Source organism: Crocuta crocuta, unplaced genomic scaffold (assembly GCF_008692635.1).
Source record: "Crocuta crocuta isolate KB4526 unplaced genomic scaffold, BGI_CrCroc_1.0 scaffold112, whole genome shotgun sequence".
NCBI lineage: Eukaryota > Metazoa > Chordata > Mammalia > Carnivora > Hyaenidae > Crocuta > Crocuta crocuta.
In genome coordinates, this window is record NW_027528818.1 from 4,187,919 (window position 1) to 4,210,688 (window position 22,770).

The following is a 22,770-nucleotide window of genomic DNA, read 5'->3' on the forward strand; positions in this document are numbered from 1 at the left end:
CTTCGCGGTACAAAAACCGGCAGTGTGATACCAGCCGACCTCAATTTAAAGGCCGACAACTTGCAGCCAGAAAATGAAAGGGAAGCTTCCCCTGGAGACAGCACAGAGGATGATTCAAAGCCACCTTATTCCTATGCACAGTTAATCCTACAAGCAATTACAATGGCTCCTGATAAACAACTCACTCTAAATGGAATTTATACTCAAGGCACTAAAAATCATCCACACTACAGGACTGCGGACAAGGGCTGGCAGGATTCAGTCTGCCACAGCCTCTCTCCTGAACCATTATTTCATCAAAGTACCACATTCCCAGGAAGAACTAGGCAAAGGCTCCTTCTGGAGGATAGATCCTGCTTCCGAAAGCAAATGAATAGAGCAGGCTTTTAGGAAAAGACGGTGCAGGGGCGTGCCTTGCTGCAGCACATCCCTCTGGGACCTCTCTCCTAAAGAAGTATCCCAGCCCCTCCCAGTCACACTGGAGTGCTGTCTGCTCACACCAGTGGTGCCCAGACCCCTAAGCACCTGTTGAAGGTTCATAGCCCCTCCCCCCCCCACCTGGAGCCTGAGCCTGGCACTTCACAGTCCAAACCGGCTGTCATCCAAGACGCCTTCTTGGGCCTGCCCAAGAGTGCACCAGACCCACCTCTGTCTAGTTGGGCCATTTGAATTGCCACGCCGCAGCAGCAGCAGCAGCCGCCACCAGCAATCAGGCCTGTCACCTACAGTCACGGCCCCTGTGACCACCTCGACCTCAGAGCAGCTTGCCATGCGGATGATTCACATCATCCATCAGATCCCAGCAGCGTCCATCACCAGTGTGGCCCGCCTGGCCCCAGTGAACACATACACTGTTGCCGACCAGTCAGTGGTCACTCAGGCAGCCGTGCTGGCCCCCCAGTAAGGCCGAGCCACAGGGAAATGAAGATCATAAAGAAGTAAAAGCAAAAGTAGAAGCTATTTCTGCGATTCGCCATGCCACACCCTGTAGGCACTGCTAGCCAGGTCATTCAGATTTCAGAGACCACCCCCGTCCAGGTCAGCACCAGCTACCAATAAAAACTGTAACACAAAATGGGACTCACGTGGTGCCAATCCCTGCCACCGTCCATGGCCTGGTGAAGGATGTAGTGGTGGGTCCTCTGAAGGCTGGCAAGACATGCATCCGTGTCAGCCTCCCTGCCCACAGAGCACCGGAATCGGCAACCAGTCAGAGCAGCCCGAGCAGAAGCAGGTCAAGACAGAAGACACAAGAGCAACATCGTTGCCCCAAGCGTGGACCGCTGTCAGCTGCTGGCAACGAGAAGGACGTCCAAAACTAGTGACTGGGACCCCAGCATTCACTGGGGGAGCCTGCCTTGTGTGAATGGCTGTTTCGGTTCTTGCATTCCCCCCAGAGGGTTGGCGTGAGCATCCACGCTCAAATAAAGACAGCCAGAGGGAAGGTAGCAAGCACAAAGCAGTTTATTAGGGGCAGTACTACTCTCCCAAGAAGGGAGAGCAGGCACGCCCAGAGGGGGCAACTGCCTGAGGGTACAGGGGTCCTCTTCTGGGGGGGAACCGTGGGCTATGGGGAATGGTCTCTAAAATAGGCTGCTTCCTGTCTTTCTGGGGACTCCTCCCACAGGTTGGGAAGGGGAGTTTTTGAGTCTACAAAGTTTCTACCCAACAGTCATGGCAGCTTCTCCCTCCCCCCCACCAAGGCAGGGGTAGGCAGGGGGGCTAAAACAGCAATGCAAATACATTAAAATGAGTCTAGGGGTCACCCTGGAGCAGAAGAATAGGAGGAGAGCACGTGCTCCACACCTGTGGCTCTTGCTCCGTCTGCCCAGGGTCTTGGAAGCCACAAAGTCAGGATGTTGTGCCCCCAGGCTTCTAACGTATAACCTACTTATCGCCTTCCTTGCCTCCAGCTCATATCTAGCTTACAGCCTAAGCTTTCAGGACAGCTTTTCTTATTTTTATGTCAAGTCTGTGCTACCCAAAGGAGACAGTGCCCTTCACCTATGCTGGGAGCACACCGTCTCGGTGGGTAGAGGGTGCTGCCATTGGGCTTCACCTCAGCACTGGAAACACCAAAACCCAGGTGGCCTTAAACCTCCTTAAAGAAAGAAGTCACACCTGAACAAAAGCACATGCAACAAAACCTGGTTGGGGAAGGGTCTCCCCACTCTGTGCTCAGCTTGTAATTCCCAAGCAGAGATCTGGGGTCCTTAGGGAGGATGGTGCCTGGTGCAGGCAGAGCTGCAGGGACAGGGTGGGAGCCTCCTCGCTGCCCCCCAGGATCCTCAGAGCTGGCACTGGTAGACAAGACAGCAGTTTGTTGTTCCCATGTGGAATTAGTATATTTTGATGTGCACTTTATAAAATAATGGGGGTCTTTGACGGTTCAGTTCATTCCATTTGTACTCTGGAAATTTTGGAATCATACAGGCCCTTTCATGTTGATTTCATCTGGGGAGAAAGAACCCACGTAGTTTTCTTTTTGTTCATTTTCCCAGCCTATGGAATGATTTCCTTTCATCTGTCCTGTTAAGGTGAGGACCGAGCTACTTGATAACATCCACAGGTTTTCCACGTTAGAGCGGGCACCTGATGCAGTCAGTCTGCCTCCATCTCAGTGTGTACGACGGACAGACAGACTGACAAATGCCCAGGCCAGGCTGCATGTAACCACGACCCCAAGAACTGCTGGACTCCGGAGCTGCATTTAACCGGTTCTCTTTCCTGCTGCTTTCTGTTGTTTGTTTCTTTGTGCTGACTTTGTCCCAGCATAATTTTCCACGCTAAGTGAAACAAGCCTCCTAAGTATTGTGTGTGTGTTTAAAGCGACAGAACTGTTCCTACCTCATTTGGAAAAAAAGATTCAGTCTTCTACCACACACACCCTTTTCAAAAAATAATAACTATGGAGAAAGAAGAGAAACAACTTGATGCCCCTGTAAGCAACTATCCCCCAACTCTCTGAAAACAGAAGAGAACATGAAGCCATCAACACCTTGCCTCAAGGGCACATTATAAAAATGAAGGTGCAGAGAGGACCCAGAGGAAAACAGAAGGGAGCAAAATAGAATCCACCCAGCCCTGAGGGGCACTGAGGACGGCACAGTCCCCTTTCAAATGAAATGTGTGAATACTAAAGGCTTATCAACAACACAAAAATACTGTAGCAGAAAAAAAAATCTAAAAATGGAACAAGTTAAAACAAAACCTATTATAGAATAAACACACTCCAAGAAATTAGACTTTTAGACTTTGCATTATGACGGAAGATAAAATTATATATGAAACAAGATGAGGAAATAAAATGACAGAATAAAAAATGTTCAAGGGAAAGGTAATGAAAAAAGTCAAACACCACGGACAGCTAAGAAACGATAAATACGAAGCAGGAAGGAATGAATAGGAGAGAAAAATAACTGTGAGATGTGGGGGATAGTTTTGAGGAAAGTATATACCAAATATATAGGAAGCAGAGGTAGGAAGGTAGTTAACAGAAAAATGACAGCAGGAGGTCAAACACCAGCATTTCAACAAACAGATGATGGGTCCCCCCAAAATACGAAACAGTATATGAAATTCAAGAATATTAAAAGATATTACAGAAGAAAACTTTCCCCAAGTGAAGAACCAAATTTGTGAATCAAAAGGCTGTCTAGTATGTTACAGGAAATATTAATATGAAACCACCACAACTAATATGGATACGCTAAGAAAGTTTTTCTACTTTAAATATTAAAAAAAAAAATGTAAGTTTCCTCAGAGTATCCAGAAGGGGAAAACAAACAACAACAGATAAAATGTCACCTACGAATAGCCAGAATATTTTTGTTCAAGCCTTAAGTCAGACTTCGTCACTTCTCTCTTCGAACCCATCCAGTGTTTTAACCTCTCATCAGGATATAAACCAAATTTCTAAAATGATCCATAAGGCCCAAACCGATCTTAACTTCAGTTAGCATTCTGACCTCATCTCTTCTATTCTTCACCTCATTTCCTTTGCTCCAGTTAAACAGGCCTCCATGTTGTTCCTCAAATATGCCAGACATGTTCACCTCAGGGCCTTTGCACTTACTGTTCATGCTGCCTGGAATGCTCCTGAGGCAAATATGTCAGTCTTTTCACTCACCTCCTTCAAATGTAAACTTCTCAGGGACTCTTTTTCTGATGGCCCCATTTAAAGATACCCTCACTCTGGCACTCCATATCCCTCCTTTTCTTCTTGCTTATATTATATTTACTTATATATCTATATGATATAGGCCATTAGTATTTATTTATTTTGCTTATTGTATATGTCTTTCTATAGAATTTAAGCTCCAGGAAAGCAGAAATATTTGTGTGTATGTTGTTTATTTCCGTATTCTCAGTACCTAGAATAGTGCCTGTCCAGTAGTAGGAGTTCAGTAAATATGTGTTAAATGAATGAATGAAAGGAGGAAAAAAATCACATATCTCAAAGCTCTCCTTAGGAACATTCAATTCTAGAAGATCGTAGCTAAGTAAGGAAAAATAGTCTATGTAAAAAGCAACAAAAAGGGATTGTTAGATGTAAATGGTCTCAGAAAATAGAGCATGTTTTGCAAACTTATCTAATAACAAAATTTCATTAAACTAAGATGTCGTTCAAAATATACATGCTTAGCAATGTAGAAACCACTTTATGAAAAGACTAACCGTATATACTAATTCCCTTTTAATTATGGCTAAGGCAAAAAAAAAAACTATTAAAGTTGCTTTAATTAAAGTTAAAAATTAAAGTTATAAAAAAGAAAGTAAATGTTATAAATCTTTAGGAAAACTATACAATAGAAAAAAGCAATAACTGGAATAAACTTAGTAGTCCTAGAACATAACAGCAGAAATCAAAAGGAAGGCACAAAGGTCATTAAAGTAAAATTGTGCTATGTTCCTAATATTTCATACTGGGAGACCGAATTTTGTTTCCAAAACCCTCTTATATACCATTTGTTGTGGTAAAGACAAATTGTGTGGGAGGGCAATTCGGCGGTATCTGGAAACTTTCTGATTATGTATGGAAGTCGACTGGAAAAATTATCTTAATTTTTCATATCTTTGCCAATGGCCTCCCACTCATACTCCATATTCAGCCACGTAGCCTGCTTTGGCCACTGGGTAATAGCAAGCTTGACATAAGAAACTTGAAGACATGCTTACCTGTTTGCACTCCTCACACTGACCTCTGTCTTGCCATAGAGAACAGGCCCAGGCTTAGCTTCCAGGAGAAACACTGTGGCTATCAGAGCAGACGATAGGTAGCTAACCCCAGACATGTGAGAGAGCCCCACTACCATCATCTGCCTAGTCAACTCCAAGCTGACTGCAGGCATATGACTGAATCTAACTGGGAAGAAACACTAAGCCAACACATCATCTTGTGAATAACAATAAATGATGGTCTTAAACATTTATATGAAAGTAACTGATACATGGAATTACCCTTTGAAAGCAATTCTTTCTTTAGGAAATTTACATTAAAAACACTCCTCTCCTCCAAGGAGAATTGTAACAGTTCTTTCCTTATTGCAAAGCATGCCACAGAAATATTTATTGTAACTTTTCTGCTCACAAGAGCATTTATTGTGGCATTTTTTGAAATATGAAAACATTTGGAAACGACATAAATTAATAGGAGATGGGTTAAAAATCTTTTAGGCTGGAAAGAAGGTATGTGGCAATTAGAAAGTGTAACTTAGATTTATAGATTTTGTACTACCACAACATGTATTCCTCAGTGATGAAAATGAGTTACAGAATGACATATAAACCTTAATATTCCACATTATATATATAGATATTTATATTTTACATTTCATAAATACACATATATAGGAAAACTGTTTGCAAGTATACACAAACTATTAACAGCTACTACTATCAGAGAGTCAGAAAGCATATGATAATGATAAAAAAAGAATATGATAATGAGAATGACTTATATTTTGTTGTATATACTTGTGTATATTTTCACAGTCATATGTAGTGTGTTTGTCCTTTCAAAAATAAGAAAGATTTTTTTTTTCAAATATAAGGAAGGAATTTGCTACAGAGTTACATATCACTCAACATATATTTAATGTTTACGAGGCACCAGGTATCAGACAGACCCGGTCATGCTTGCATTCACACACAACTTTCTTTTTTTTTTTTTTCAATAAAGTGTTTGTTTTTATTTTTTTTTTATTTTTTTTTTTTTACAAATAGTTTATTGTCAAATTAGTTTCCACATAACACTCAGTGCTCATCCCCACAAGTGCCCTCCTCCATGCCCATCCCTCCTACCCCTCACGTCCATCAGTCCTCAGTTTTTGTCAGCATTCAAGAGTCTCTCATGGTTTGCCTCTCTCCCTTTCCCCCACCATTTCCGCCCTTCTTCTCCCCCTTGTTCCTCCGTCAAGTTCCTCCTAATCCTCCTATACGTCACACACAACTTTCGATTCAATGAGCACTTGTCCCAAAGTGAACTGGTATCTCTGACTTAGCTAGGGCTGAGAAATCATCACCACAATCTCTATAAAACTGGGTTTATTAAGAGCATCCATACTGTTTATGAGTCGTAGAAAACATGTTCATTTTCCTATCCGTGTTAAAAGCTGCTTGGAGGATTGATGGAGTATTGCTTAGAAAACATTCTAGAACTCAGAGGAAGATGTGTTAGGATAAATCATTACTGGTAACTATATACTTACACATACTTAGAGGATAAAGCTCAGAAACTGATTAAGTGCCCTGTCTCTTCCTTGACCCTTCTGTAGCAGCCCCAGGGCAAAATGCTCCTGAGAGCTTAGTAGGGCGGCTGAGAGCTGGATTGCTCCTACTCTGGCTGATACAAGCTTGTGCTACCGTGGGGAGCTAGTCTGGAAGGTAGGTCAGTTAGCAGCAATGCTTACAGAGGTACTAACAGGTACAGAGCTTTCTGCTAGGTGCTGTGTGAAGGAAGGAGGGAAGGAAAGAACAAGGCCATACAGGGGCGCTTGACATCAAGGAATGGCTGCCCACCATGATGGCAATGACGCTGCCTCTCAGTTATGTACCATGCTCTCCCAGGTTTACTGCATGGTACACCCTTACTTTCTTTGTCATACTTGTCACAAGACTGCCACTTCCTACAGGTACACTCTTCTTTTGGTAAACACAAACTCTGACAACAGGAACTAAGACACCCCAGCGAACTGTCTGCACACTGTGATTAGACATGCATCACTCCAGAGCCTCCTATGGCTGGCTGGCTTCCGAAGGAGGGAACAGAAAAGGGAAGGGGAATTCACCTATCCAATTACAAGCTATTCTGCAGTGCAAAGTACTGCAAATTCCACAGGTGTCTCTCTGACTGACAGAGCAACTTATAAAATCTGAGATACCTCTGTTCTTGGCTTGGTATCCAAAACAAATCAGGACTTTTCTCGAAATACTGTTTCTCTGCTTGTTCCCAAATTTTTAGTTACAATAACAAAGTGTCAGCTGGAAAGTTGTTTCCACGTCAGCATCCTGAGGGGCCCCAGGTGGTGGTGCCTGCGGGCCCTGTGAGCCATTATTTCAATCGGACTGCAGCGGCCATGCCAGTGAAGGGGGAGCAATATGCCGTATGTTGGCACATTTACCTCCACCCTCTGTGGGTTTCCCCCTAGTTGATGAATGAGCCTTTTAACAAGAGCTTGAAAAGTCATGGAGTCTGAGTAGGAAACAGAAGTCTAAGAGTGAGGCAGAAGGAATGCAGATTCTGACCACGGGAGGCTCATGGATTGATGATGGATGTGCCAAAGTTTTCCTCACAGGTCCTACAGTTCTAACATGGCACTAGGTGTTCTTATGTTATCTTTCACATCACTTACTACGCAACTTCTTTATTTGAAAAATAAATTCTAGAATCACAGAGTTGGAAGCAACCTTGAGGGACAATTACTCCAATTGTCTCTGCAGAGAATTCCTACATAATCTCAGATGTTTCTCTACCCTATATCTTTCAAGAATTCCATTATTCTTTTTTTTTAATTTTTTTTATGATTTATTTCTGAGAGAGAGAGAGATAGCATGAATAGGGGAAGGTGAGAGAGAGAGGGAGGCACAGAATCTGAAGCAGGCTCCAGCCTCTGAGCTAGCTGGCAGCACAGAGCCCGACGCAGGGCTTGAACCCATGAACTGTGAGATCATGACCTGAGCCGAAGTTGGATGCTTAACCAACTGAGCCACCCAGGCGCCCCTGGAATTCCATTATTCTTATAAGAATGCAGAGAAGTCACTGAAGTCACTCCCCACCACTAGCACTAACATCCCATTCCAGTAAGGATTGCTTCAGATTGTCCTCAGAGGGCAAGAAGGTGCTGACAATGTCAAAGGCATGTGCCTCTACCTCTGCACTGGGTTGTGACATGAGGGAGGAGAAAGGTTCAGGCAGAGGGTGGGCAGATAGCAGGTGCTGCCATAGTGCTCTACACACAGCTGCCACTATCAGACCTTCCTTGCTCCATCTTATTTTAAGAACCACTCTAGCTTTCCAAATCCTACATCTTTTATGTCAACGGTGAAAAAAATATTGGCCATGATAATCCCTCAAACTCACTTACCACCATCCATGGTGGATGGAATGTACCAAGGCAGGTGCTGAAGAAACCATGTCCAATTAGCCCAATAACAAAGCCCAATAAAAAGTAGTTAGGATGCAAAATAATGTGAAGCACCTTCAATCCCATGGTTAACATACAGGTATATACATTTATCAACCCCCACACCAAATTATATACTTAGGGCATGTACATTTTACTATATGAAAAGTATATTTCAATTATAAGTAGGCATGAAAAAACAATTTTCTTTCATTTGGTCTTTATCAGAAGTTTCAACATAAAGAGCAGATTATCTAGGAAAAGGAATTGTAATGTTCTTTTTTTTTTTTTTAAAGTAGGCTCCACGGCCAGTATGGAGCCCAATGCAGGACCTGAACTCACAACCTTGAGATCAAGACCCGAGCTGGGGGCGCCTGGGTGGCTCAGTTGGTTGCGTGGCTGACTTCGGCTCAGATCATGATCTCACGGTTCGTGGGTTCGAGCCCCACATCAGTCTCTGTGCTGACAGCTAGCTCAGAGCCTGGAGTCTGTTTCAGATTCTGTGTCTCCCTCTCTCTCTGACCTTCTGCTTCTCACGCTGTCTCTCTCTCTCTCAGAAATAAATAAAATGTTTAAAAAAAAAAAAAAGACCTGAGCTGAAATCAAGAGTTGGACACTTAACCAACTGAGCCACCCAAGTACCCCAGGAATTGTAATGTTCTTAACCAGTGCCAGACATATCATCAGACAGTGCTAATGTAAATCTCAATTAAAAATTATTTCGTACAGCTTAGATTATGTCCACCACTGCTTCAGAGTGAGAGACAGAAAAACCTTTCAGTCACGTACAAACCCAGCAACCATTTTGCTGTATTGTAATCCAGTTTTTCTGCATCTGGGCTTCCTTTATGAGAGGCAGTATAGTGTGATGGTTAGAGGGCCCTGACTCTGCCACCGCCACTTACGTTCTCAGTGACATGGCAATTTAAAGGGCTGCTCTGTGCATTGGCTTCTTCATCTTAATGGGGACCGGTATGGATTGAAGTGTGTCTCCCAAAGTGATGCCGAGGTCATAACCTTCAATACCTGTGAATGTGACCTTATTTGTAAATAGGATCTTTGCAGATGGTCAAGATAAGATGAGGTAGGCCTTAATCCATCATGAGTGGTGTCCTTATAAAAATGGGAAATTTGAACACAGTTAGATACGTACAGAGGGAAGATAGCGTGACATTGTGAGAAGACAATCTACGAGTCAAGGAATGCCAAAGGCTACCAGAACTGGGAAAAAGGCCTAGAACAGATTCTCCTTCAGAGCCCTCAGAAGGAACCAACCTGGCTAACATCTGGAATTTGGACTTCCAGTCACTACACTAAGACAATAAATTCCTGCTGTTTCAGACACCCGGTTGGTAGTACTTTGTTATGACAGTCTTAGGAAACCAATACAGAGATCAATAATATATCTTCCTCATGAATTATTTAGAGAATCAAATGTGTTAATAAATGAGTTAATATAACTCATATATAATATATGAGTTAATAAATGAGTTAATATAATATACTTAGAACACTGCCTAGCATATGGTAAGTCAATAAATGCTGATATTAACTATTTACTGCATCCTATTCAACATGACTGTAACATATATTCACGTATAATGCTTCAAAGGCTGAGAACAATAAAACAAGGCAAGGAATTCACTCAGATTGCTTTTCATCGTTTTCCCAAGGGACATTCATTACACCTGGTTCTATAATTGAGAAAGAGTTTTCTCAACTTTATCTTAAATCATACCTCTTTTCTATGTCTAGCAAATTTATGATATATACTTTCTGACATGAAAGTATCTCCTTTTTTTCCCCCACTGGCCTCTTCTCCCACTTATACATTAATTGTAGTATCCAAACCCCTCAGATCTCTCTCTCTTCCCAAATTTCTCAGAAAGAACTAAAACGCTGTTATCAAGATCATTTTTAATCACCAATAGTTTGACATGTTATTACTCTCAAGAAGAATACAATTTGAGTAAGAATCAAAGCTTTAACCTCAAGAATTGGCTCTACTGTTGGAGGATTTAAACCATAAGCCAAAAGTTAAATAGAATCTTAGAGAGCTGAGGGTAGGAAAGACAAATAGCAGGCTTTCTTGAGACTTCTTAAGGCACCCCTCTTCCACAAGTCTAGGCCAACATGGTCTCACTTTTGTTGCTTTGACAGTCAAACTTGATAACAATTCAGTCAAAACACAATGACGTACCTTATACTGCGAGTTTAGAGAAGAGGGACAGAAGAGGTTATCTCTCACCAAATGGAAATCCCGCTTGATAGAACTCAGAACCAAAGAATGTGATTGAGCCACCAGCTATTTAAGTATCAACTTAAGCAAACTGAATGTAAAATTCCAGTGCCACCATATTGACTCTGCCGTGTTGTCCCAACCTCAACTCCTGCATCTATCAAGGACTTAAAAATAGCAAACCTCTGGGGCGCCTGGGTGGCTTAGTCGGTCAAGCGTCTGACTTTTGCTTAGGTCATGATCTCGCGGTTCGTGGGTTTGAGCCCTGCTCTGTGCTGGGCTCTGTGCTGACTGCCAGCTCAGAGCCTGGAGCCTGTTTCTGAGTCTGTGACTCCCACTCTTTCTGACCCTTCCCTGCTCACACTGTGTGTGTCAATCTCTCTCTCCTGGAAATAAATAAAACATTAAAAATTAAAAAAAAAATAGCAAACCTCTAGCAACAATCAGAACTCTGTCACCCTTAAGTAAAACTTGCTTTACAAACATCCCAGAGGACATAACAAATCAAGTAAGTGGAGAATCATTCTATAAGTTGTATATCTCTCATGGTCCTGACAGAAAACAGATAGCATGCTACAATTGGGCAGTTTTAGGAAAATTTAATTAAAGATTTACAAAGACATGGGCAGGGTATAGGAAAACCACACAGAAAAATGTAGAACCAGTGGTTAAGAACTGTAAGTTGCCTCTGCCACCTGTAGCCTGAGAAAAACGCAGCGGGAACAGTTATCAGAATCTGGAGAGGAAGAATCGTCTGGAGACGGCTCCCTGACATATCAAGGGTGTAGCCAGCTCAAGGCAACCACAAGGGGAAGGAGCAGGAGGAAAATACCCTTAACTCACTCTTTTTATTCTTTGATCTTTGGGCAGTGTTCTCCATAGGTGTTCTAATCTCAACTAGAAGGCAGAAGACTAGAAATCTTACTGATATAATGTTCCTAAAAGTCAGCATCCAGGAGTACAGAACAGAGAATGTGGAGAGGGGATCAAAGAGGACGTATCTAGTCAAGGATGTGACCTTGGATATATCACAGGACCTCTTCAAGATTACATTTTTCCATTTTTGGATCCCAGCAGCCAACCCAGTGCTGAGTGAGAGTCAAAAAGTTCTTACTGAGTCTGTAAAATAATGTATTTAAGATAAGTTCCATAACTCTTTCCAACTCTAACATTTCTCTGATTAATTTGTTCCATGTTCTCAAATATTATTCAACAGCTGTGGCCTGACCATCGAAGAGGTCGCAATCGCTAAAGATGAATTTCACATCCAAATCTTTAACTCTGTATTCTGTTATCTCTTCCATATAAAAATGCAAAAAAATATTTAGGTGGAGACATGATTATGTGATAGTAAAGGAGGAAAAAAAGGCTTGGATTGTAAAATTAGGTACATTGATGCTATCTTAGTCTTATAAAAGAGTAACAGATGATATGCCATAATAACAGAGACTGGGAATATTTCTAGAAATATTCCTGCAATTTTTAGTTTTTTATTTCAGTCATAAAAACTAATTCAAATTATTGAATATTTATTTCAATAATAAAATATTACTGAAAATATTTTATTTCAGTAAATATTTTGAGTACTACTCTAGGTACTTAAGTCAGTACTCATTGCAGAGGTTCACAAATGCTTCTTAAATTAAAAAAAAAAGCACTCATTACCAATATTTTACCAGAAGTATGTGCTTTTGCATTTAGGTATATAATTAGAAAAAGGTTGCTACTTATTATCTACAGTATTTCATTTAGAAATTTGCAGTATCCCCTCAATTAAGGATTATATTTTTCCAGAAACAATTTAATTTCTCAGTAATTGTTACACACATAGAAACCAATAGAATTGCTTAGAGTTGTTAGCAAACACTAAGCCAAGAAGGGCCCTGAATTTCTTTCCAGATATTTATTTCAAAACCATGTTCTATTTCTATTCCTAAAGTTCCTTCATGGGTAGATAAAGCACCAGAAAAAGTATGTTTTGCTTCATCCAACTCATTTTACGATCAGCTTTCCAACCCCATAAATCTTAAGTGGGTACTTGTTAATCTCTTCCTAAGGACTTATCCTTAGAACTTTTGTTCCTGAATTTACCCTATTTGCTTGTGTCGTTTTTTGCTCAATGAGTCCAATCCACCCGCTTCCTTGAGTTGTCTTATACTTGTTGAGTGTATGTGCCGGGAAAAGAATCTTCTCTTAATACCCTTCTAATTGTTTTTCTCTTTCTTCCTTCCCTTCTCTACTCTTCATTCAGTTTGTTTCTTTATTCTTATATAAACCTTTTCCTTGCAGGTCTTCAATGAGATACTCGATAGAACAAAAGGTCATAGAATTGACTAGTAAGGCTGTTGGAATAGCAAAGTTCTTCTAAAATGTTCTCCCACTGAGTGCCCTTCTCCCCCTCACTATTTAAACTTTCTTTTTCCCAATGAAAAAGTGATGTTCCAAGGAAACGAAAATGACTTTATCTGGCTCTTGCTGTTATTTCAGCTGGACAGCGGGGGCTAGATCCCTGGAGCCCTGCTTAGCCAATTAGACGATTTAACCTCAATTCTCTCCCTTGTAATAAACAGCCAACAAGACCCATATTTCACTTAAATATTATAATTTGAAAAGAATAACATACCTGATATTCTTTTCCTTGAAGCACTTGGTTTATAAAGACATGGAAAGAGCATTTTATTTTGAGTCTGTCAGCAGCTCAGAGATGAGGCTGGTGAACTGTCTGCTCGTGAACCCCTGAAATCATTAAAAATGCTGTTTAAAAAGTATGTTTGACATCTTAAGATGAAAATGACAAAATAAAATGCCAGTAATCCTGCTTCCATACCTAAGGCTCTATTAGACACACTCTAAATGATGGTGACTAACACCTGCTGTCAGGCATTGCCTTCACATGATACAAAAATAACTCCTCCAAATATCCAAAACAAAGTTGGAAGTGTGTGTTGGCCATCTGTCTGCCCTAATTGGTTTTTCATTAGAACCCTATGATTTCTTGAGATATATTCCAGGTTTTGTCCCTCTGTATCCTTAAACTGACTTTGGGATGGGTGCGGGGGACTGGCCCCCCCAAACATGTGGAAGGCACTTTCCTTTAGAGACCTTATGACTGAACCTGGATAGTTTTAAGTTTCTGAATGTTCAAGCAACCAATCTGGACCAATTCAGGTCAGCAGCCTGCAAACTGTAGGTGATGCTTGTGGCAAGGCCCCTGCTGGCACAAAGTCGATGTCCCTTCCATGTACACAGGCCAAGGCGTACTCTGTGCTTTCCCAGAGTTCCGTGGATGACCTGGCGGGGGTGCATTTAACTAGCACTTCCTGAGCTCTAACAAAGACTCGGGCTCTCTGTTTGGTGTTGTCTATGCACTACTATCACCCTCACCATAAATGGGAAGTGGAAGTGGATCAACAGAGATTCCAGCTCCTGCAGCCACAGGAGCCACGGTGGCCGCTCAAAGGGAGCAGCACACAGCTATGCAAGTGTGAGCTCCATGTCCCATTTCTACTCCTGGCTTACCAATAGCATTTCCAGATCTCTCCCATCCTCAGAGCCTCAAAGACCAAGAGATATTCTAATTCAAAAAAATCCCCGGCAAGTCAAAACATATGCAAGAGAAAGGAGGAAGGGCACGGTCAGAAACGTGAAACTCCCATGCTCAGTTAGAAAGTCCCTAAAGCAAAACCATATCGTGCGTGACAAGAACAGTGTGAAACACTGCATGGACTCATACCAGCTAGAAAGTAGGCCCTTAGCCATGCTGTTGAAGGAGGTGTTATCATCAGTTTCTTAGTGACAAAGAACGAGAAACTGATTTCTCAACCCTCTGTGTTTCCTTTGCGGTTTGTCATGTATCTGTGCACATAAAGATTCACAGTTGTCTTGAAAGAGTGCATTTCTAACACTCTCAATAAAATATTTAGTGGTCCTTGTAAAGTCCACTATGAAATATTCCTCTAATATATACATATTTGCTGTTGGTCAGTCTTACCTGGATATCTTATCTGAGTGGAAGACTTGACTGGGGCATGCAGCATGGACCAGTTCAGGTCATCAGCCTGCAAACTGTCTGTGTATGCTATACGTTATGTCACTGGACACACAGTGTCTTATCTCTAGTTCCCAAAGGAGGAAACAATCATCGCATCAGTAATTGCAAGGCCACTTCACTATATTGCGTATGCCCCTCCTCCTAGCCAAGACACTGTGGTAATACGGGACAATGAAGAAAGGGGAGAAGAGGGTCAGGAAACCTGAGGAAGCCCACAGGTGAGCAGGCTGGTCTTTGAGCAACAGTTGAAGAGAGTGAGAATGATTCATTTATAAAAAGGGAGATGAGAGGCATTATATGCTTTCAAGTGTCTGAACTAAAAGGAAAGGTGTTTAAGGGACACTGGGGGTGGGGCTCCTCCAAGTATATCCCAAAACCTAAGAGTCTGTGAGGCTCTGGGAGAAATTTCAGAACGGCAAGAAAGATAGAACTCATCCTCATAAAATAATAGACATAATATTTTAAAGTATCATTTCAAGGCCTACAAATTAATTGGTAGTAGAAAAAGAGTCAGGTATGAAAGAGATGGATTTTGATTTGAGTTTTAATGACAATGAGGAGGCTTGAAAAAGATCTATGCCAATACATCAAACACACTTTTTGTCCTATGCTACACAAAGAGTGGGTGCTACTCATCTCCTGAAATGCAATGGAGACATAAAGAGCCGGGGAGGTCTGGGTTCAGAAATGGGTATTTCTGAACATTGGATAGGTTACTTATCTGTCCTTTAGATGTAAGGCATTGGACAAGTTACTTATCTCCTGGAAACAAACCTGTCTACCTTCTGGGAAGGAGGCAAGCAGGTAACAAATGTGATGGCCCATAGCACCATACCAGAACATGGTAAACTGATATACATTTGTCCTTTCTTTTCAATCTCAGAAATTCTTTTAAAAACACTGCCCAAAGCTTTAGGCGGTGGCTTATATTTCTATAAACTTAAATTTAGTAAGTATTTATGGAGCTTTCAGGAGGTGCCATGCTATGGGACCCTGGTGACTAAAAAGAAAGAAGTTTAACAGGTATGACCCTTTTTACCAGCTTGAGTTACCAGTAGAGTTGGCTTGACCCTATATAACCACATTGGTAAGAAGCCCAGCAATTACCTCTGGAGAATTCTCATCAGCCCCATCACAAATCATACAAAGATCCTGGAGGCCTACTGATTTCAAAAGGGGTTAGTCCATCTTGCAAACGAGAACAAGACACTAGGATGCCAGATCAGACCGCAAATGCCTGCGATGGCTGGTCCTACATTACCCAGAGGGTGGGCATCTCCTGCTGCCAGCCCACCAATGCTGCCAAATCCCTGCATGGCATCTAAGGTTACCCCACACATGGACCCAAGGTCGCAGTTCTCTCTCTTACACGAACAGTGGCCAGTGTTTTTCAAAGCACAACAATGCTTTCTGTGTGCTGAAACAAGTCCCTACCTCAACCAAGGGAATCTTTGGGCTGTCCTCTATCTTCATAGTCAAGAATTAGGGAGGAGTGCCTGGGTGGCTCAGTCAGTTAAGCATCCAACTCCTGATTTCAGTTCAGGTCATGATCTCACGGTTCATGAGTTCGAGCCCTTTGTTGGGCTCTGTGCTGACAGCGTGGGACCTGCTTAGGATTTCCTCCCTCTCTCTCTCTCTCTCAAAATAAATAATAATTAAAAAAAAAAAAAGAAGGCAGCAAATATGGACAAACTACAGTCCCATGGATCAATCCTGGCCCAGTGTCTACTTCAGTATGACTCAAAAGCAAAAAATGATTTTCACACTTTTTAATGGTTAAATAACATGCCAGAAGAAGACGACTATTTAGTGAATACAGAAATATAAAAGTCTTATTGGAATAAAGCCATGCTTGTTCACTTAAGTATTGTTTAGTATTGCTTTGGCATTACAATAGCAAAGTTGCTTCTTGACTTATTACAATAGAAATCATGTGGCCTGCAAGTCTAATATTTACTGTCTGGCTTTTTCAGAAAATGTTTGCTGACCTCTAGGTGAGGGATTCAGTCCATTCCCTTTCAAAGAGCCCCTTATCCAAATTAACCCATCATTCCCTCAGAGCTCTGCAAACCCAGGGAAGATGGAGGTTTTGCTATGCATAAACAGCACAAAGGGGGACATTACCAACTCAGCTCACTTTTTCATGACAAAGAGGGCAAGCACAGAATACCAAAGTGTTGGGGGGNNNAAAAAAAAAAAAAGTGTCCCTTTCTATTAGCTCTCTGATACGTCTTATACTAAAACATGAATAACATGTAGATTAATGATACTAGAAAGGGCTCTGAACTCACCCAAAAAAGAAAGGTTGAGCTATTCAGCAAGAGAATCCTTGAATCATTGAAGATCCTTTATTTTAATATAACTCTAAGCTTTAAAAAAATGTGAAGTTTGTTATGACCTTGCTCAGCAAATCTCAGTTGACATCAATAGGACCCATTATTTCATTTATTCCTTGGTTTACTTCTTCAGCAAATGCATTGGAGGAAATACTAAGTGTCATGTGTCAGATATTCTTCCAGATTTGGATAACTATTATCCAAACAGATTAAGAAGCATGGGAAAAAAAAGAAAAAACCACTTTGCTCAGAGTTTACATTCAAGTTGAGGAACACAAGCAATTCAGGGGCGCCTGGGTGGCTTAGTCGGTTAAGCGTCCGACTTTCGCTTAGGTCATGATCTCGCGGTTCGTGGGTTCGAGCCCCGCGTCGGGCTCTGTGCTGACTGCCAGCTCAGAGCCTGGAGCCTATTTCAGAGTCTATATCTCCCTCTATCTCTGACCCTCCCCTGCTCACACTCTCTCTCTCCTAGAAATAAATAAAAAATATTAAAAAAGAAAAAAAATAAAGAAAGAAAAGATAAGATAAAATAAGCAAAACATCAAGTATGTCAAATGGTGTTCATTGCCAAGAGGAACAATAAAGCAAGGAAGGGAAAGAGAGAAGGGAGGGGATAGAGCTGGAAGTGAGGCCAGGGCCTTACTGGGAAGGAACCAGTTGAGTAAGGGCAAAAAAGAACTGAGGGAAATGAGTCAAGTAGATAGCCAAGAGAAAAGCATTCCAGACAGAAGAGAGGTCAAGGGCAATGACCAGGGCAGAAGCTTGCCTGGTGGGAGGGAGCTAGTAGATGTGCATGCTTGTGTTCTATGAACAGCAAGGGGGACAATGTAGCCAGAGCAGAACTAGAGAAGAATAGTCTCTTGTCTGATGATTTTACAGAGGTGGGGGAATGGAGGAGGATGGAGAATGCATTGTATCTAGAGAATGCATTCTATCTAGAGAATGCATTGTATCGCATCTCTTAGGACATCATAAGGGCTCTGGCCTTTATTCTGAGTGAACTGTGAAATCACTGGAGGACTTTGACAGACACAGAGAAAGAAAGAAAAAGAAGGAAAAACTAACATAATCTGAGTTGTGTTTAATAGGATCACTGTGGCTGCAACTAACTATAATAGGACCGAAAATGAAAAATAGGTGTGGATGGGGGCCAGTCTCAACTGGGAGACTCCTGAAATAATCTAGACATGAGGCTGGATTAGATCAAAGTAGCAGCAGTAGACAGGACACAAAGTAGCTGAATTGTGGACATATTTTGAAAGTAAAACAGATAGATTTGCTGCCATAATTAATGCAGTATGAGTGAAAGACAGAAGTCAAAGACGACTCTAAGACTTTCCTGTGCAACTGGAAAGATGGAATTCCCAGCTAATCAGCAGGAAGAATAGATCTGAAGAAGTTTAAGAGTTTGATTTTGAACATATTAAGTTTGAAATGCCTATCAGACATCAATGAGGAAAAGTCCAATATGCATCTGTGTATATAAATCTAGAGTCCACACTGAGAATATAAATTTGGGAGTTATCCAGATGGAGATGCATGGAATCCATGAGCCCAGAAGAGATCATCAAGGGAGGGAGCACAGATAGAAAAAAGGAGAGGCCACATGTCTGTATTCCTGGTTCTCTGCAGGAACATAATGCAGCTTTAAACCAGAGCCACACCTTACCAATATGGCTAGTTCCACCCTTACCTAGCAGCCTCAAGTATGGGGGATATTCTTGAAATAAGGAGTAGAGCAACCTCAGAGATGCTAAAAGATGTCTCAAAATGCATTCAGAACAATCCATAGGAGAGTCCCTTGGATGGTCACTCAGGACTTACTTAAAAACAAAACAAAGGGGAAAAAAGCACCTTAATTATCAAATTTGGTGATCTCATTCCCAGTATATCGCTAATCAGAAGTTAATAAGACCCAGGGTGTCTGGATGGCTCAGTGAGTTAAGCATCCAACTCTTGATTTCAGCTCAGGTCATGAGCTCAGGGTTCGTGTGACTGAGGCCCGTGTGGCTGACAGCACAGAGACTGCCTGGGACTTTTTTCTCTCCCTCTCTTTCTCTTCCCCTCCCCCACTTGCATGCATGCTCTTTGTCTTTCTCTCTCTCTCTCCCTCTCCCTCTCTCTCTCTCAAAATAAAGAAACTTTTTAAAAAGTTAGCAAGAGCCTGTTTGAGACACGTATCATTGCAACAGCTAGAAATGACTGAGAAAAATGAATCATATATGGCTTAAATAATTATGAAAACTAAAGTCTGGACTTCCCGGTGCTTAGCCCATTACTCTTCAGGATACATAATTCTTCTACCTTACTGCTGAGGTAGTAAATACGTAGTCCCTTCTGGACCTGCCTGAGCCATGGTTCTGTTAGTGCTCCTTCAAAGACTACTATGTTGCTTAACGTGCTCTAGAAAAAGAACTGAAGAAGAACTACCTGGAGAAACGTGCCAGAGGAGATGCTCATCTTCTCCTCAAGGATCCAAGCAGCTCCGTTCCAGCCGCAGGCTTACACCCTCCACACAGGACCACCAGAGCTCTGCACGAAGCCCTCTGCTCCAGACGCTGATTCAGTGACCACTGACTCTTACTAGAACACAACCCTCAGACCCTTCTGAGAATACGCGAGGGAGCAATTACAATGGGTATCAACTGAGACTGTCTCAGGCACAGAAGGATGAGTAGTCTCACCATTTGCACAACAGTCCACGCCACTGCCGTCCCAGGCCCAGAACTTCTTCCAGACACATAAAACACTCCTTGAGACGACTTCCTGTAATCACATTTTTTCTCTAACTCAGAACGTTTCCAGAAATATGTTGGCTCTGCTAATAGATTTAAGACTCTATGCAACTTACCAACTGGGCCATTCTTTCCACCTCTGGCTATTATTCAGTGAGCACCTGCTGTATTCCAGGAGCCAGGGACATGCATTTATAGAAAGTACTCAGCACTGGTTGAATGCATGCTTAAATGTGTTCATTCACAAAACCAGTAAGTTAACCCTACCTTGACTGATGAATTCACTGATGCTCAGAGAGGTTATGGAACTTGGCTAAATCCATACAACTCACAGGTAGCAAGCCCCACCAGGATTTGATTTCGTAACTGCCTGGCCTCAAAGCCCATCCCTCTTTCCCTGTGCTGCATGGAGTTGAAAGATGGTAAAAGATTTGGGAAAGACAGGGTGGATCCCATGCCCCATAAGATGGCCAGGATTCTTCCTCTTTTCCTATTTCCCTAAATAGTCATTTCAACAAACAACCAGATGAAGAAAACTTCTGTGGAAATTGTCCATGTGACTCCCACTCCAACCCACTGAAAATATGAGAAACTCTCCCAAAGGCTCTAAAATGACTTAAATTATTTGCTAAGGAATCTTTCAGATGGCACCGCAGGTGGCTAGCTCTGTAAAAACACAGCACACAGCTACTCACACTTCTTTTTAACAGCTAGTAGTTTGCTTCCTAATTGAGAACCTCTCTCTTCCCACTGTGGGTTTTATACTTAGTCTAAGGTCTCATTATCAGATGGCATTTGCCAGTGCTGCCCAAACTTGGCTGGGCATCAAAACCACCCCAGAGCACTTGTTAAAAGATTTCTGCCCACACTTCACCCACAGAAAGGTTGGCTCTGGAGGTCTGGGTTAGGCCAGGGAATGAATACTTTCAACAGACTCCCAAAGTGACCCTGATGGAGTCAGTCTAAACACTTGGCTTTGAGAAATCAATAAACACCACAAGATATTTGTATGGGAAAAAAAACCCCACAAGTGAGGCTTTTGCTTTTTCCATCAAGCTGTAATTTTCTTTAATTACTTTGTCTTCGTAGTGCAATAAGACCGTCAAACCCAACTAAGACTCTGCGATCTTCCTCAAGCCCAGTGATATCCAAATCTTTATCAAGCTGGGTATATACTGATAAACTAGAGCACATGTCCCATTAAAAATGTTCATCAAGGGGCAACTGGATGGCTCGGTCGGTTAGGTGTCCGACTTCAGCTCAGGTCATGATATGGTTTGTGAGACTGAGCTCCCCGCTGGGCTCTGTGCTGACAGCTCCGAGCCTGGAGCCTGCTTCAGATGCTTTGCCTCCCTCTCTCTCTGCCCACTCCTCTACCCAGGCTCTGTCTCCTTCTCTCAAAAATAAATAAAAATATTTTTTAAAAAGTTAATCAAGAATGCATCACGTTATAGCATATTTATAAAGTTCTCATGCATTTTTCAACTTTAACAATTTGAGTTGCAGATAGCCTTCCCACAACTAAATGTAGGACATAGTTTACATTCTTGTCTATAATAAACTCTTATCTATTTAAAAACAAAAATACCCTATTTTGTAGAGTTAGGTAACACATAACATAAATATTTTCAAAGTTTAAAATTTACTTTTAAGTCTGTAACATCAGCTCTTGAAGAAGTCCAAGGATTATAAACACACAAGCAAATGAACACACAAGCAAAAGTACTTCCAGCATAGGAAACAGTCTCTTGATTATGATCAAAATGCAACTTTGTTTTGGTCTTTGGTTAAACACTGAAATCACATGGGGGGCTTTACAGATTCTGATGCTTAGGCCCTACCCACAAATATTTTTATTTCATCTAAAGTGCGACGTGGGCCTTAGGATTTCTGAAAGCTCCCTGGAGATGCTACTGTGAAGTCAAGATTGAGAATCATGCTTTATCCACTGTATAGAGGGAGCAGTGGGAGCAGCATTCAGTCTGTGACTGAATGAAGGTTTGGGTGAATCCTTTCCTTCCCAGCAGCTCTCAGATGATAGGGCCCTTTGCTCACTTTTGTGTAAACACAGTCCCAATTCAGTAATTTGAAGATGCAGTCTTTTGCAGATATCAAGCATCTCAGGGTCTCAATTTACCCCCCTCCTCCAGCTCACATGGCTGAAAGATGAGGAGTGTTGGTGGGTCCAGTCCCCTGCTCTTACTTCCTCTGTTCACCTGCTCCCACACCTTGTTCTGCTTGCACAGAGCTGGGAGTGGGAGATGGAAGAAGTATGGGGTGGGAGGGTAGAGGAGGAGCTAGCATGGTTCTGATTTGGCTGGGAGGTTTCTTTGGACTTGGGGGCCGGGCAGATGCTAAAGTCCCTGCCGGGTCAGCAGATGTTGAGCTCTCTCCTAAATGAAGCTCTTTTACTGTCTCAGAGATTTCCATGTTAGGATACCTCTGGCCTGAAGTTTCCTTGGGCAATTCCTTTAGAACTCCTTTCCCGATTGTTTTGCATCCTGCAGTCCACACCAGCCTCTCGTGTCTGAGGATTCTTTGCTCCTGTCTCAAGCCTCAAGATGAAGTATCTCCCCTCCGGCCCACATCTGGTGCAGGGAGACGCTGGCACATGCCCTGAAGCATGCTCTCTCTAAGCTCTACCACACAAGCACTTAGTCCTTTATTGTTCTTTCAAATTCTCAGCCCCAATCAGACTCAATGCAGTCTCTCTTCATCTTAGCAGGCCACATTAGGCAGAGGACACCTTTCAGAGCCCTCCAGGGCCTCAAGTAGGTGCTTGATG

General features: G+C 42.1%; 1 long non-coding RNA gene and 1 pseudogene across 1 annotated transcript in view; one reads left to right on the top strand and one right to left on the bottom strand.

Moving 5' to 3' along the window:
• The window catches only part of LOC144224792 (forkhead box protein K2 pseudogene), a 2,163-nt pseudogene extending 797 nt beyond the window's left edge, over positions 1-1,366 (top strand).
• The window catches only part of LOC144224849 (uncharacterized), a 67,304-nt gene that overhangs the window by 26,013 nt on the left and 18,521 nt on the right, over positions 1-22,770 (bottom strand). Inside the window, exon 2 of the long non-coding RNA XR_013333159.1 lies at positions 13,487-13,599. This is a non-coding gene — a long non-coding RNA (uncharacterized LOC144224849). The remainder of the gene's footprint in view (positions 1-13,486; positions 13,600-22,770) is intronic.